Genomic DNA, 14622 nt, shown 5'->3' on the forward strand with positions numbered 1-14622 from the left:
AAGTTTCAACTCATTAAATGGTATCGATCTTGTGTTTTCACCGCCGCTTCTGATTTTTTTAAATACACTTTGTCCTCTAGGAATTGACTAAGTTATAAAAAAAAAAAAGGCTTAAATATGTAAAAGGTCCCTGTAAGTTCGCGCATTTTTGGTTTTCGTCCCTGTAAGTTTTTTTTTTCTAAAATAAACCCTGTATCTTCTTAACCTTTTGAAAATGGTCCTTGCCGTTAGCTTCTGTCAACAAAAACGCCACTGTGGCTAACGGAGCACAGGTGGCAAGTTATGAGTTGGCACATTTGATGAGATGGCATGAGAGATGATTAGTTGTGTAAAGACAGGGACTAAAATCAAAAACGTAAATTACCACAGGGACTAAAATCAAAAACGTAAAATCAAAATTTCATATTTAAAATCAAGATCTTATTCTTCTTCTTCCCTCATTGTCTTCTTCATCTTCATCACCATATTCATAAATCATCAACACCAAACCCAGGAAAAGAAAAAACAAACATATATTTTTTAAACAAAACTAATAATCATCAATCAACAACAACAAGACCCACTATTCATCAACACATTAAAACAACACAAACTCTTTTCATCAATTTCTAATGGAAGCCATTTGAGTTAGTTTTCTATTCTTCACTAGAGCAGCTAATCCTCTGCTTAAAACTTCTTCAGCCAAACAGAAGAGGAGGGGTGAGAGGGGATCCCCCTGCCTCACTCCTTTAGTGCAGTTAAAGAAACCAACAGATTTTCCATTAACATTGATTGAAATTTTAGCAGAATGAAGAATGTTTAGAATCCAATCACAGAAAAGCTGATTGAATCCAAAACAATGAAGAACATGTATGAGGAATTTCCAATTAATAGTATCAAAAGCCTTTCTCACAACAATTTCCAAGGCTAAGTTTCCCCCATAAGACTTCTTGTGAAGAGAATTAATAGCTTCTGAAGTAGTTAAGATGCAGTCTTGAATATTTCTACCTGGAATGAATCCCCTTTGATTTATAGAAGTGATTTTGGAAGCAATAATTCCCAATATATCAACCAAAATTTTGGTAATGATTTTGAATTGACATTACAATCAAAACATACGATTGAGTAATGGAATTAGAATAAATTGTTGAAGGATAAGGGTTTTGGTTCAAGGGTGCAAGGTATGGGATAGATTGGAGATAGTTTGAGAGGAAGAAGACTGAAATTTGAGAGGAAGAAGAAGATTAACCGTTTTTTTAATTTCATCCCTGTGTCAATTTACGATTTTGATTTTAGTCCCTGTATTTTAACAACTTATCATCTCTCATGCCATCTCATCAAATGTGCCAACTGCCACGTGTGTTCCGTTAGCCACCATGGCGTTTTTGTTGACAGAAGCTGACGGCAAGGACTATTTTCAAAAGGTTGAGAAGATACAGGGTTCATTTTAGAAAAAAAAAACTTGCAGGGACGAAAACCAAAAATGCGCGAACTTACAGGGACCTTTTACATATTTAAGCCAAAAAGAAATTCCAAAATTATCACTTCCCATTTTCCATTTTTTAAGGTCAAATCAATAAAGTTTTTGGATAAAAAAAAAAAAAAAAAGTTTTCTAGAGTTGGGATAGACCTCAAGGCTTAAGAGATTGCCACACTGATAATGGTTGTTGAACTTACGTCCTTTTATGGTACGGGTTCAACTCCTAACCAATGTTCTTTGGCATAATAATTTTTCCAATAGTACAAGACATTTTTTGGTGTAATTTTGTGGTACTTGTCATGAGAAAAAGAAAGTTATTTTCAGGTGCATTTTTAAAACTAGATTCGAGCCTAAGACCTTTATTAGGTCATTAACATTGATGGATTTTCCATCCTTATGGACTGTTTGTTTGGTTCAAACTCGATTATAGATACAATCAATGACTATTAGGTCATTAACATTGCAAATCTAAGGACAAGGGTATTTCAATATCTTTGTTGGAAGAACTTTGGCACTCATTGCAATTCTACTCAGTCCGAGGGATTAATCTCTGCACTTATATGCAAGGAAACCCAATTCAAAAGAAAATTAATCCCTTTATTTAGACTCTTAGACAATGTCCATAAAACATAACTTAGTATAACATTTCAAAAGAAAGACTCTTAATTAGACAATGTTCTTAAAACACAACTTAGTATAACATTTTATTGTTACATATAGTAAATAATATCAGAAAATTAAAGTATCCACAAGGGTATTATTTTTTTGAAGAAGCCGAATGGTATAAGTTATTTAAACCAACAATTCAATCGTAACGAACACAGGGTATGCAAGAAGTGTATCCAACGAATATTGTACACAACTAAATTCTTACCACTACTACACGAAAGATTCTCCAAATAAAATTGTACACGAAAAATATTTCAAAAAACTATTTGTTCTCAATAATGATTGCTTTATATAATGCTGAAACTTACCACTTCTCTTCTCTTGTACTCACTTTGAACCTCAATAACAACTTGTTCACTAAATTCCCTTTGAGAATTGTTCTTCCAAACAATGAGTGCTTCTCATAGTGAATAATTTGTTGTTTTTTTTTTGTCATCCTTTGTATTAGTTTTAAAAATATATTGGCTCTTTAATTTGATCCTCCCAAAGTTCTAAATATCACTAACAAATCTTTTTTTCAATACCAACATCACCATATCAAGAAAACCTTCTCATATACTAACAAAAACAGAGTGGCTAAATACTAAGAAAAAAAAAAAGTAATACCTTGCATCAATCTGAAGAATTTCAATGTCAGCTTCAACAACTCCCCTTACCTTGATTCATCTTCCTACGCGGGCAACCAATACCTCTGCGGCCGCCCCTTATCCAAACCCTGCACTGCCGATACCGCCGTAGGTGAAAACGAAACTGATATTATATTCATCATTTGGATAAGCGCGTTCTGAAACTGCACTCATAATTTTCCTCGTTCATCAATTGATTCATCGCTGTTTTCATCAATTGAAGAACGAGGAAAATTATGAGTGCAGTTCCGAACGCACTTATCCAAAGGATGAATCCAATATCAGTTTCCTTTTCACGGGCGGCGGTGCAGGGTTTGGATAAGGGGCGGCCGCAGAAGTATTGGTTGCCGGCGTAGGAAGATGAATCAAGGTGAGGGAAGATGGCGGAGGAAGGAATTGGACCGGTGAGGTTGTTAAAGCTAACATTGAAATTCTCCAGATTGATGCAATTGCTTAAGCTTGAATGAATTGAACCCGTGAGATTGTTTTGCGAGAGATTGTATCCGCGGTGCAGGGACTTGACATTGACAACATTCCTTCCAATGTTACAATTCCTCTCGATTTGGAAATCGGCAATCGCTACAAGTGGAGGAGCTTAGTTCTTCTCTTCATTGCAATAATTTGTATTAATTGTTTCTATTTATTTTTCCACCACTGCGTCTTCGCTAAAATATGAATGTTACATGTTTGATAGTGGTGACCATCTTTCTATACATGATAGTGACCGAGACATTAGAGGGTAAAAACCATGAGGGGTTCAAGAAGAGTTGGTGGTGGATCAGGAAAATTCTCCGATAATTCAAATAAAATGGTACTTAAGGAGATCAATTCAGAAGCAACATCATATCAAAATTTAAGTTTTAAATGTAAACAGCTTGTCATTTTTAAGGGCATGATAGCCAAAGATCAACTGAAATCGAAAGTCTTTGCAAACAATTTATGTAAGAAAACAAAGAAGAAAGAACTAATGTTATGTATCAAATTTTAAAATTTGTTCCACTTATGATTTGTTGAATAGATTTTTTTTTTTGTGGAGTCTAGGATTTGAACCCCGAACCTTCCATATATTATGTATTGTTCTTAACTGCCTAAGAAAGGAACATGCGGCAGTTAACTGCCGATGATCTGTTATAAGAACAGAACAGGCATAGAAGTTTCCAAAACACCATTGTTGCGTTTTTTGAATTCTTAGGTGCGATTTTCACCAAGCATAAGTCATTCCAAGCTAATTTCAAGCACAAAATCAAGTAAGTTGTTATCATCTTATTGCATTGTTGTTTTGTGATTGAATTATTAATTTTTTTTGTTAAACTTCGATTATAGAGGTTTTGTTGATTTTATGATTTTATGATAGTTTAGGTTTAGCTTTTGATGAATTGTTGTAGAATTGTTAGGAAATATTGTTGTAGAATTAGGTTAAATTGTCACATAATTAGGTTTTGTTGATTTTATTATTAGATGTTAGTTTAGGTTTAGTTTTGATGAATTGCTAGAAGTTTTGGTTAAATTGTCACATAATTAAGTTTTGATGAATTTTTGTAGGTTGAATTGTTAGAAGTTTTGGTTAAATTGTCACGTAATTAGGTTTTGTCGTAGAATTGTTAGGTTTTTTATGAAATGTTGTTGTTATGAATTTGTGATTGAATTGTTACGATTAGTTTAGGTTTTGATCACCAATTTCTCTATGTAGATATGTCTCAAAATCAGAATCAGAATTAGGTTCAGTTGAACAAAGAGAAGGGTGATGACAAGAAGAAAGCAAAATCGCCTATGACATGGCACAAAATCGAATGTGATGGTTCCGTAAAAAGGAAGGATTTGAAGGTGTCGATGTATAATCATTCTAGGCTGAGGAAGAGCGGGAGGACATGCTATTTTGGTCCTCATCCAAAAGCAGGTGCCCTAGGGACTGTCGAGGACAACCCAATTGACTTGTGTGACGAGGAAGATGATTGAATGTAATACGTTGTAATATCTAATTGTTTTGGATCTTTTTTTAAATTTTTTTATATGCCGCGCGCATTTTGGTACATTATGGTTTACATTATGGTACTTTGAATAAAGTCGCGTATTGAATAATTTTGAATAAAGTAACGTATTGAATAATTTCGATTAAAGTCGTGTATTGAATAATTTTGAATAAAGTAACATATTGAATAATTTCGATTAAAGTCGCGTATTGAATAATTTTGATTAAATTACATTACCTTACATACATAAAGTACCTAAATATGTATTATGAAGAATCAACTATATATGTTATCACATCAAATTCTCTCATATAAGACGAGTCATCACATAACCATGGTTCTGGGTTCGAATACAACCTTGGGTATGCAATATTACTAAGTGCAACTTATACTCACCATTACTCAATTAATAATTGATATGATGTATTATTTTATTTTTTTAAAAAGAAGTTAAATTAGCTCACCTAAATTTGATTGGCACTGAAGAGAATCGAATATGAAACGTTGAGTAGGAGCACACTCCTAAGTCCCAAGCTAATACCACCAGACCAACCCAAGTGAGTTGTATAATGTATTATTATTAGTTTAAGTCGTTTGAGGTAGTTTATATATTTCGATTAATAGAATTTTAACATACAAATTCTAAATTGTTGGCAATTGCTCCTTCTTTAGCCAATTATTTAAATGTATATTCGTATTCGTATATTCTTTTGATGGAAATCATCAAAGTTATATATACTAATAAGTTTCTCGAAAATGTTTGATGTACAATCATATAATGTATACACTTTGAGAGATAAATAGATAAGAAAAAAAATGATGTGATAGATATCATAGATTTTTTTTGTGGTGTTCAGAGTTTGAACCTCAGACCTTACATATATTATGCATATCCTTATCAACTGAGTTAAGCTCACGAGAACATAGATATTATAGATTAATGATATGATAGAAAGTCAGAGATAAAAATAAATCTGATATTAAATGAATGTATATTTTTTTTGTTTACAAAAATGAATGTATATGAACATAAGATGTTCAAAGATAATTGTTGTAATCTTTTACCAGAGTACACAGTTATTCCAAAGAAAAAAGCACGTGGTGTATGCTTTATTGAAAATTGAAAGAAGGCAAAGTCACACATATAATTTTTTGGGGTACATTATAAGACATATGTTTTAGGGTTGGCTTAGTGGTTGACTTAAGATCTTGGAGTTTGCTTTTTTAGAAGTTTCAGGTTCGATTCCCTCTGGTGTTAATTTTGGTGGCCTATGTCCATATAGAGCTTGCTTGCTCTGGCTTTAAACGGAGCCCCCGCAAGTGGGTGGTGTGATTGATCCCCCCGAATTAGTCGATTCTTGGATCAGATACCGAGTTTTCAAAAAAAAAAAAATGAAATTCATTAAACCGTCAATTTGATGCGCCAATTTCCACATGGCAAAACACATGTTCTTACGGATGATTAATTAGTTTTTTCTTAACAACAAAATTTATTATATAATAGGAGAAGTATAAAGAGTACTTAACCCATAAACTGAAAAAAGTACAAAGGATACTTGCCCCACAAAAAACAAACACCCTACATCAAGAACTAACAGAGAAGAGGGTTCAAAAACCATCCGTAGTAACTTTGTCTAAGCATGCGATAAGGGATGCAATGAGGCTGACAAATAAGAGTAACGTGTTACATATATCCATTGTATGCATAAAGAAAACTCACTCATAGTAAATTATTTTTATTATAGTGTGATTAAATAAATCACAATTTTTTATTATAATGAGATTTCTCAAATCACAATAGCTCACCGTAATTTCAAAGAACTTATCGTGATACTAAGTATGCGCTAAACATTTTAGGTTAAATATATTTTTGATTCAACAATTCAAATTCTAATCACTGAGTGATAATCAAAATTTGAAAATTTTAATTTGTCTAGCCTAGCCAATAATTCATTCCAGACTGTACTGAATAAGTTTTATGAATTCTTATCCTACCTTTCACCCAATAAAAATCATACCTTTAACCAACTTGAACCACATCTACCAAGATAAAAGGACATATATGTTTTGCCATAAGAAGGAAAAGGAATCAATATCATATCCCAAAAAATTTGTAGATCGCACTATGAGGGGTTTAGGATGCCTGTTTTTACCTACAATAATTGATAATGATAGCTATTTAACCAATACTTTTAAGAATACTATGCTTTTGCGTAAAAAAGAAAAGAAAAAGAGAATACTATGCTTTAAGAGTACTATCCTATCTTAAGGAACTAGAAAACTATGATTTTAAGAATACTATGCTTTAAGAACTCAAAAAACATGCATGGTTTTTTTTTGAACAAGCAGAATCAATTGATAAGCCAAGCACAAGATGTGCGAATGGCAAAATGATACAAAAGTATAACAGGCAAAACCTTGCAAAGGAATAAGGCACAGGCAGCCCCCAAAACCAACAGACGCTACCAAACAGAAGGAAGAAAAAACAGATACAGGAAACCTATCAAATACATTTAGCAGCCTAAAAAACAAAAGCCTGGAAGAGTAACCGAAGAAAGGCATGGCACTTATTCCTGCCAAACCAAAACCAAACAACCGGGGCAACACTGTCACCGTCGTCTAATACACTCTCTCGGATTCCAACACCACTCGTAAAAGAGACAAGAAGCTATCCTCAATCTACTCAAAGACCAACACCAAGACACCACTTTAATGTTATCAACCACCTCATCAAAATGCTGAAATTGATTCTTAAAAATCCTCGCATTTCTTTCCTTCCAAATCATCCAAATTGAGGCATGCCAAATCATCAAAAAAGCTTTCCGAAGCTTCCGAGAATTCACCTCACCATTCCAACAAGCATAATGGGAAAGCAAATTTTGGGGAGTGATGAAATTAATTTCTAACCAATCTAGCACCTTACGCCAAATTAACAACGACACCTCGCAATGCACAAAGAGATGAGACGTTGTCTCCTCCATCTCACCACATAGCACACAAACACAAGGTTCCCCAGGAGCCAAAACATTCCGGTGCCTAAGATTAGTCCTCCAAAACATGCATGGTTGAATATGCATTTATTTTCATTTATATTCGAGATTTTGAGCAAAATAAACCTCCAAATGAGTTATATCGTACGGGTCAAGAAAACATGATTAGTTATGATTAAAAAAAATTATAGACCAAGGAAATACATTTTTTTTTATTACAAAGACGATGGAATACTCAATAGTTGTTGAAAAATGTGTTTGAATCTTTTTATTGGGGATTTTGCCATTTTGCACCTAGACACAAGGATTTGCGTCCTGGGGCAAAAGACCTACTGCAGGCGTGTTGGGACTGTTGTTTTGCGCCCATGTGAAAATGCGAGATTAGGTCTAAAAAAAGACAGTTTTAACACAATTTTGAGTGGGGAAAAATGCGAATCTTGTGGAATCAAAAGAGGGGACTCTTGGGATAGGGTTGGTTTCTTTTTGGGATGATTCAAGGGGTGGAAACATAAGGGAAACACGTGAGAGGTGAGATTGAGGCAAACACTCTCTTGATTAGTAGAACAGTGAGTTTCTCTCTCATCCAAAGTAGGTTAGTATTGGACCAAAAACAATATTGTGTGTTGTTCCTCTTCTTTTATACTCTTTTATCTTGTTTTTTTTATTCAATTGTGATTTTCCTTTACATTGTTATTAGATCTATAGTTATCGCTTGCGACTGTTTGGTTATTGATTGTCATAGTCCCTTGCTCAACACATCAAAGTTTATTGGCATGAGTTTTGATACGAGTTCATAACAATAGCCACCGGTGTATTTTCAATTTTTTTTTTTTGTTAAATCTTTTAAGATCCCAAACCCATGTCCTTAGTTATGTAAAAATGAAACTGAATGAAACATATTCAAGGCTTCCTATTACTACTTTTTATGCATAGTTATATCATTTGGGTAAATCGTTACAATTACAAATAAATTCTTTAATTTAATCCAAAGAAAGATGAGGGGCTATGGAGTAGACCATTATAGTCAATACAACGAGCCTTCAAGTTATCAAGTCACCATGGTCTGTAACGGAATGATGAAGCTTCTTTTGGAAACATCCTTGATTAATGAATTATTGAAATAGTTAAATAGGGAAACAACACTTATGGGTATTTTTCTTACTCAATTTTAGAGAAATGATATTTGAACAACTATTTTGTGACAATTTTTATGACAACTACACTCACATTATGTTTTCATTTTCTCTCTATTGTTTTGGTTTCGTACTTAGACCTACATTTCTTTATATATTTTAGTTGTCCTACAAATTATTTAAGAAAATGGTTGTTCAAATAACATTTTTCTTATTTTTTACTCTAAGGTGAAGTAAAAAGGGAAACAACCCTTCCGGTATTTTTTTTTACTGAAAGACGAAGTAGTGAAATGGTTAAAGAGGGATACAACACTTCCGGGAATCACTCCCGTCTTAATCCACCTAAAATCGAATACCAAACTCTATCAACCAAACAACATCTACAAAACAAATAATCATCCACTTTTAAAACGCCGAACACCACACACAATTAGAGCTAACACCATCCACCAAGATGACCCTTCTAAATAAATTAGAACGAGTTGGAAGCCTACCATGAATGAGTTGCCAAGAGAAAACATATCCCTCGCTAATGTTTGTTAAGTGCCTATTTTTGAACACCCTTACAAAAATCAACACATCCATTCAACACCCTTCATTCACCTCTCTCTATATCTCTCTCCATCACCTACTCATCATAGACACGGATCTGCTCGTAGGGGTCATTTGACCCCACTTCTTTAATTAAATTTTTAGGAATGTTATTTGAAAAACCATTTGATTGACAACTTAAATGACAACTATAATTTACAAAGGAAAAGTAGGTATCCACATGAACACCAAAGTAATAGAAAGATAAAATAAAAAATAACGTGAGTATGAGAGAGAAAGTTGTCATAAAAATTGTCACAAAATGGATGTTCAAATATCATTTCTCTTAATTTTTTTTACTAATAATATGATAATTTTATGTTTTGCCATCACATGAAAATTGTGGTTGACCCTACAAGAAGGCCACTAATGAAAATACATATATAATAATTATTGTTTTTTTATTGTTAAACATATACAAACTATTTACAGTGTTCCTCTAAAATAATAATTATTTTGTAGTGTTAAAATATTGCTACTAAATATCAGAATATTGCGTTCAAAAAAGGATGCCAAGATAGCGGATCCTAATATTTCAACATTCAAGATAGAGAGACATAAGAGTGGGGCTTTAATACAAAAGTCTTATTAGGGAATAAAAATAATACATAGGAAACATTAAATCTTTTTACTCCTTTTTCCATGTCTCCCAAATTTAAATTGTGTGATCATACACATTGATTGATTGTGGTCCTCGTGAACTTAGCTCAGTTGGTTTGAACAATGCATAATATATGTAAGATTTGGGGTTCAAACCCTGGCCACCATAAAAAAAATATATTATTTTTAGATGTACAGTAAATAATCATACCTCGCTAATGAACATTGTGGATCCGTTTTGTAAAAAAAAAAAAAAAAAAAACATTGTGCATCTATCTACCAAGTACCAAAAACTATTTGTTCTCAATAATGATTGCTTTATATAATGGCTGAAACTTATCACTACTCTTGCACTCACTTTGAACCTCAACAACAAACTCTTCACCCCAACTCACTCTTCACTAAATTCCATTCGAGAATTGTTCATCTTACAATGAGTTCTTCTTGTAAAGAATAATTTGTTGTTTTGTGGTCATCTTTTGTACAAGTTTTAGAAATATATTGACTCTTTGATCCACCCAACTATCTAAAAATCGCCAACACCTTTTTTCTTTTCACTCCTAACATCACCATCTCAATTTAAAACCTTCTCATATACTACCAACTACATAGTGACTAAAAACCAAGAAAAAAAGCATGTATTTTATCAAGAAATTAAGGTATATATATACATATACCATATATTCTTAGATTTAAACACACATAATGAGGCACACACATATAACTTTATTATTTCGTAGAAAGCATATAACTATGTTCACCTAAAAATCAGTAACACAAACCATTTTTTCATCCCCAACTTTACCATCTCAACAAAATATTCCTATATACCAAAGCAGTAGCCTTATTTATTTATTTTTCTTTCATTTCCATGTTTAAAAGCATATGTGAATGTAAGTTGAAGCAAGTTAATTATTATTTTCTAAACATGATTTGTCTTGTGGGTGCAGAAACTCACCTTGAGCATGAACCTCACGCTAAAGTGTGGAGCTGCCTTTGGGCATGGGTGGAATTGGAAAATAGGTAATGAATTTTGCTTTCTCTTCTAAGGTTACTTTTGGATCTTGGGAAATAGGCTCACACGCATGCATTAAACTGCACATAATTTAATTATTGTAATTTTTTTTTCACTTTTTTGAGTTTGTGCTTAAATGTTGTGTCTGAATATATTGACCACACAATTTTTTTTCCTCTTTACAGTGGTAAATCGTAGGGTTCACCTCTTTCTTATTTTAAAAACAAAATTGTAATCTATAATTAATAAATAAAATGTTTAGGTGATTTGGTAATTGTCTTTGGAAATATATATATATATATATAATAAAAGTCATACTACGAATATTAGATTTAGCATAAATTTGTCGCATCTACATTTTCACTCTCAAACATATTAATTTTTTCCCAACATGTGTACTTTAGGTCGAATGGCCCCTTCACACTAAGAAAGGAGGGTCTTGTGAAAAATCCCCACAGCTGAAACCAAGTGGCAAATATACTATATTTGGGGTAGGCTTCACATACTCCCTTAATTCCTCCGACCAGTTGGTGAATGATGAGAGGACAACAAGGGATAACCTTGCTTTCCTTCGTAAGTGGTTCAAGATATTTTCAATGCTAAGAAAAAATTCCTTTTTTATTGTTGGAGAGCGCTATGCGGGACATTTTGTACCCCCAACTTGCAAATCTGATTATTCAAACAAAATTTCGTATAAATTTGAAGGGGATTACTATTGCCAATTCTCTTCTTGATTTTAACACAAACTATAATTATGTAGCAAGCTTTTATTGGTCTCATTGTGTTATATCCGAGCAGATCTTTGACTTTTTAATGAAGGTTTGCAATTATTCCCAAATTAAAAGAGAACATATTTATGGTGGAGTTCGTGGCATTTGCAAGCAAGTGTATTTCCAATTTGTTCATGATGTTGGTGATTTTAAGGGTTACACTGATGTCCTTGATAATATCTGATACGCTTGGAATTTGGATTTTTGGATCTCTGATTGTGTTAATGATCTAACTTTCACATATCTGAACACAAGAGATGTGCAGGATGCTCTGCGTGTTGGGCTCTTCAGGAAGAAGTCTTGGTCATTTTGCACATTTCAAAGGATCAGGACATGCTGCACATTCTCATCCTGAGAGGAGTCTTATACTTCTCAAAGCCTTCCTTGAAGGAAAGCAGGCTCCAACACTTACATATATTTTTTTTTTCCTCAAAAAAAAAAAAAAATTAACATACACAAGAACAATCCAACTAGTTCCAATTTCTATGATGAAAGTGACTTCTCACCACCATTAGAACTATGATAGAATGTATTTAGATCAAAAGTAATGAAATTTGCATTTCTTCTTGTGCAGAAACCGATTAAGGCCCGTTGTTGGGTAGTTTGCTGAGAATTCAGAGCTGTGGTTTGTGATCAGTACTCAAATTCTAATGAACAAATGCACGCTCAACTTCTGGAAGTTTCTCAAGTTTTATTTAGAATATCTCCAATGTCATGTGCTTCTTTTAAGTGTAAATCTTCTGGCAGTTCGACCTCGACCTCCACAAAATATAAAACAACAGATGTATATGTGCAAACAATATATCAATATGGTTAATTCCAACGTGTATTATAACAAGATGTGATAGCTTCTGCAACTTCACAGGAGATACATATTGCCCCACCAGTTAAACTGCATTTTCTATGATAGTGTGAGACCAATTTGAAATAGTGTAAATTGCAAGCAAAATAGCCCCCCTCCCCCCAATGGATCAATCCACCAGTGAAATTTATCACCAAGAATAGTCGTAACTAATAAACATACATGTTACAACATCAATGTGCTGATAATCTGCATAGGCATTGACAATCTTGTTTCCTAAGCGATCAACTGCAAATTATCTTGTACTTTATATACTTTGTATATATTGGTTTCCAGGTAGCGGCATATATAAGGCAATATTTATAGGGAGCTTCTATGAAGAAGTCGGGGAATTGACTTTTTCGGTGAAGTCGTTAATTCAGCCAATCAGATTTCAAGCCATGACACGTCAGATGTTGGGACAAATTCTAATATGGATCACTTGTTTCATATGTTCCACCATAGACAAGTTTATTTCAAGATCTTAATGGTTAGATTTGTTTGGTCTCTATGATATTGTGGTACACGCTCTACACATGATTTTTCTTATTTTTCCAATTCTATTTCCTCTTTATCACTCATTCATCTCTCATATTTCTTTCTCTTTCTTTATTTATCCATATTCTCTTTCTTCCAGATTTTTATCAAATCACTATGTCACTCTTCAACATCTTCATCATACATTCATCGTCTTCATCATCTTCATGTGAAAAAAATCGGAAAAAAAAAAAATTACAAAAAAAAAAAAATGATAAGTAATTACATTTGCATAGAAACAACAACAACGACGTAAAAATGCAAATGAAGCTATAGATCCATCACAATAAACCTACCATAGATTCAAAAACGTCAACAACAATTTTGGGTATTTTTTGTTGAAATTAAATTTATTTATTTCAATTTGAGTGCTTAAAGTTACAAAACATTGCTTGAAATCGCAAAAAAAATGTTACTTTTGTTCATGAATATGTGTTGAAAATGAGTTTTTGATGATATGACTTAAAGTTATGTTTTTTTGGTTTTGGGTCGCATGGGTTTTAACCGGATCGTTATGACCCGTCTGGAGGTAGAAGATGAAGTATTAAAAAAAATACATCTTTCAACATTATAAGAATCAAACCTGCAACCAACCATTTGAATATGTTTGCCTTAACCAACCAACTAACCACTATGTTTTGGAAAGTTAGGCGTTCTGATTTTATTTTACGGGTTTTAAATTATATTGAATGAACAAATAATTATCATTAATTTTATGCTTTAGAAATTTCAATAGTACTCCTTATTATAAGATACAAATGTAGAAAATTCCACCGACCAAAAAAATCAATTTTTTTACTATACTACCGGAAATTATATAAAAAAACAATTATATTGATAATTTTTTTGTTGATAATATTATTAAACTTTTAAAGGTATCAAAGAAAAATCATAAGCAATAATTTAATGTTTTTACTAATAAAAATTCTTTTATATGTGAATAATATATTGTTTTTCTTATTATTTATGTCATAATATATTGTTTTTCTTATTATTTAATAGGAAATTGACCATAAAGTCTATCATAACAGTGACACTAAGAGTACGATTAAGGACAATTTTGAAAATTTTATGGTACATAAAAATTCAAAATAAAATCACTTGTCTAATTGTACCCACTAAAGTAAAGTCATCGCCCTTATGTGTTAAAAATTTGACATGTCATTAACACAACAAGGGTATTGAACTAAATTAAATCAATTGACTTAGTTGAATAGTTGGTCTCTATAAAAAATTGTAGGTTCTTGTTAATCGATGTCTTTAGGATAATAGTTAAAGAATTTACAAATAAAAATTTTGTCTTAAAAATATTTAATAAAAAACATTTATTAATGTTGATATTTTGAAATGGTCATGAGTTTTCAAAATAAATAAATTTCTTTTGGAGATATTTTTAAAATAATAATGAACTATTAAAGTTT

The 14622-nt window shown here is 32.4% G+C and overlaps 1 long non-coding RNA gene across 1 annotated transcript; it reads left to right on the forward strand.

Annotated features, from left to right (window-relative positions):
* Window positions 1-10372: 10372 nt before the first annotated feature.
* Window positions 10373-13225, forward strand: LOC112421082 (uncharacterized). The gene is made up of 3 exons (XR_003011048.2): window positions 10373-10697; window positions 10989-11061; window positions 11458-13225. It is a non-coding gene; the product is annotated as an uncharacterized lncRNA (long non-coding RNA).
* Window positions 13226-14622: the final 1397 nt, after the last annotated feature.

The sequence above is a fragment of the Medicago truncatula genome, chromosome 4, assembly GCF_003473485.1.
Source record: "Medicago truncatula cultivar Jemalong A17 chromosome 4, MtrunA17r5.0-ANR, whole genome shotgun sequence".
In the NCBI taxonomy this organism is placed as follows: Eukaryota; Viridiplantae; Streptophyta; class Magnoliopsida; order Fabales; family Fabaceae; genus Medicago; species Medicago truncatula.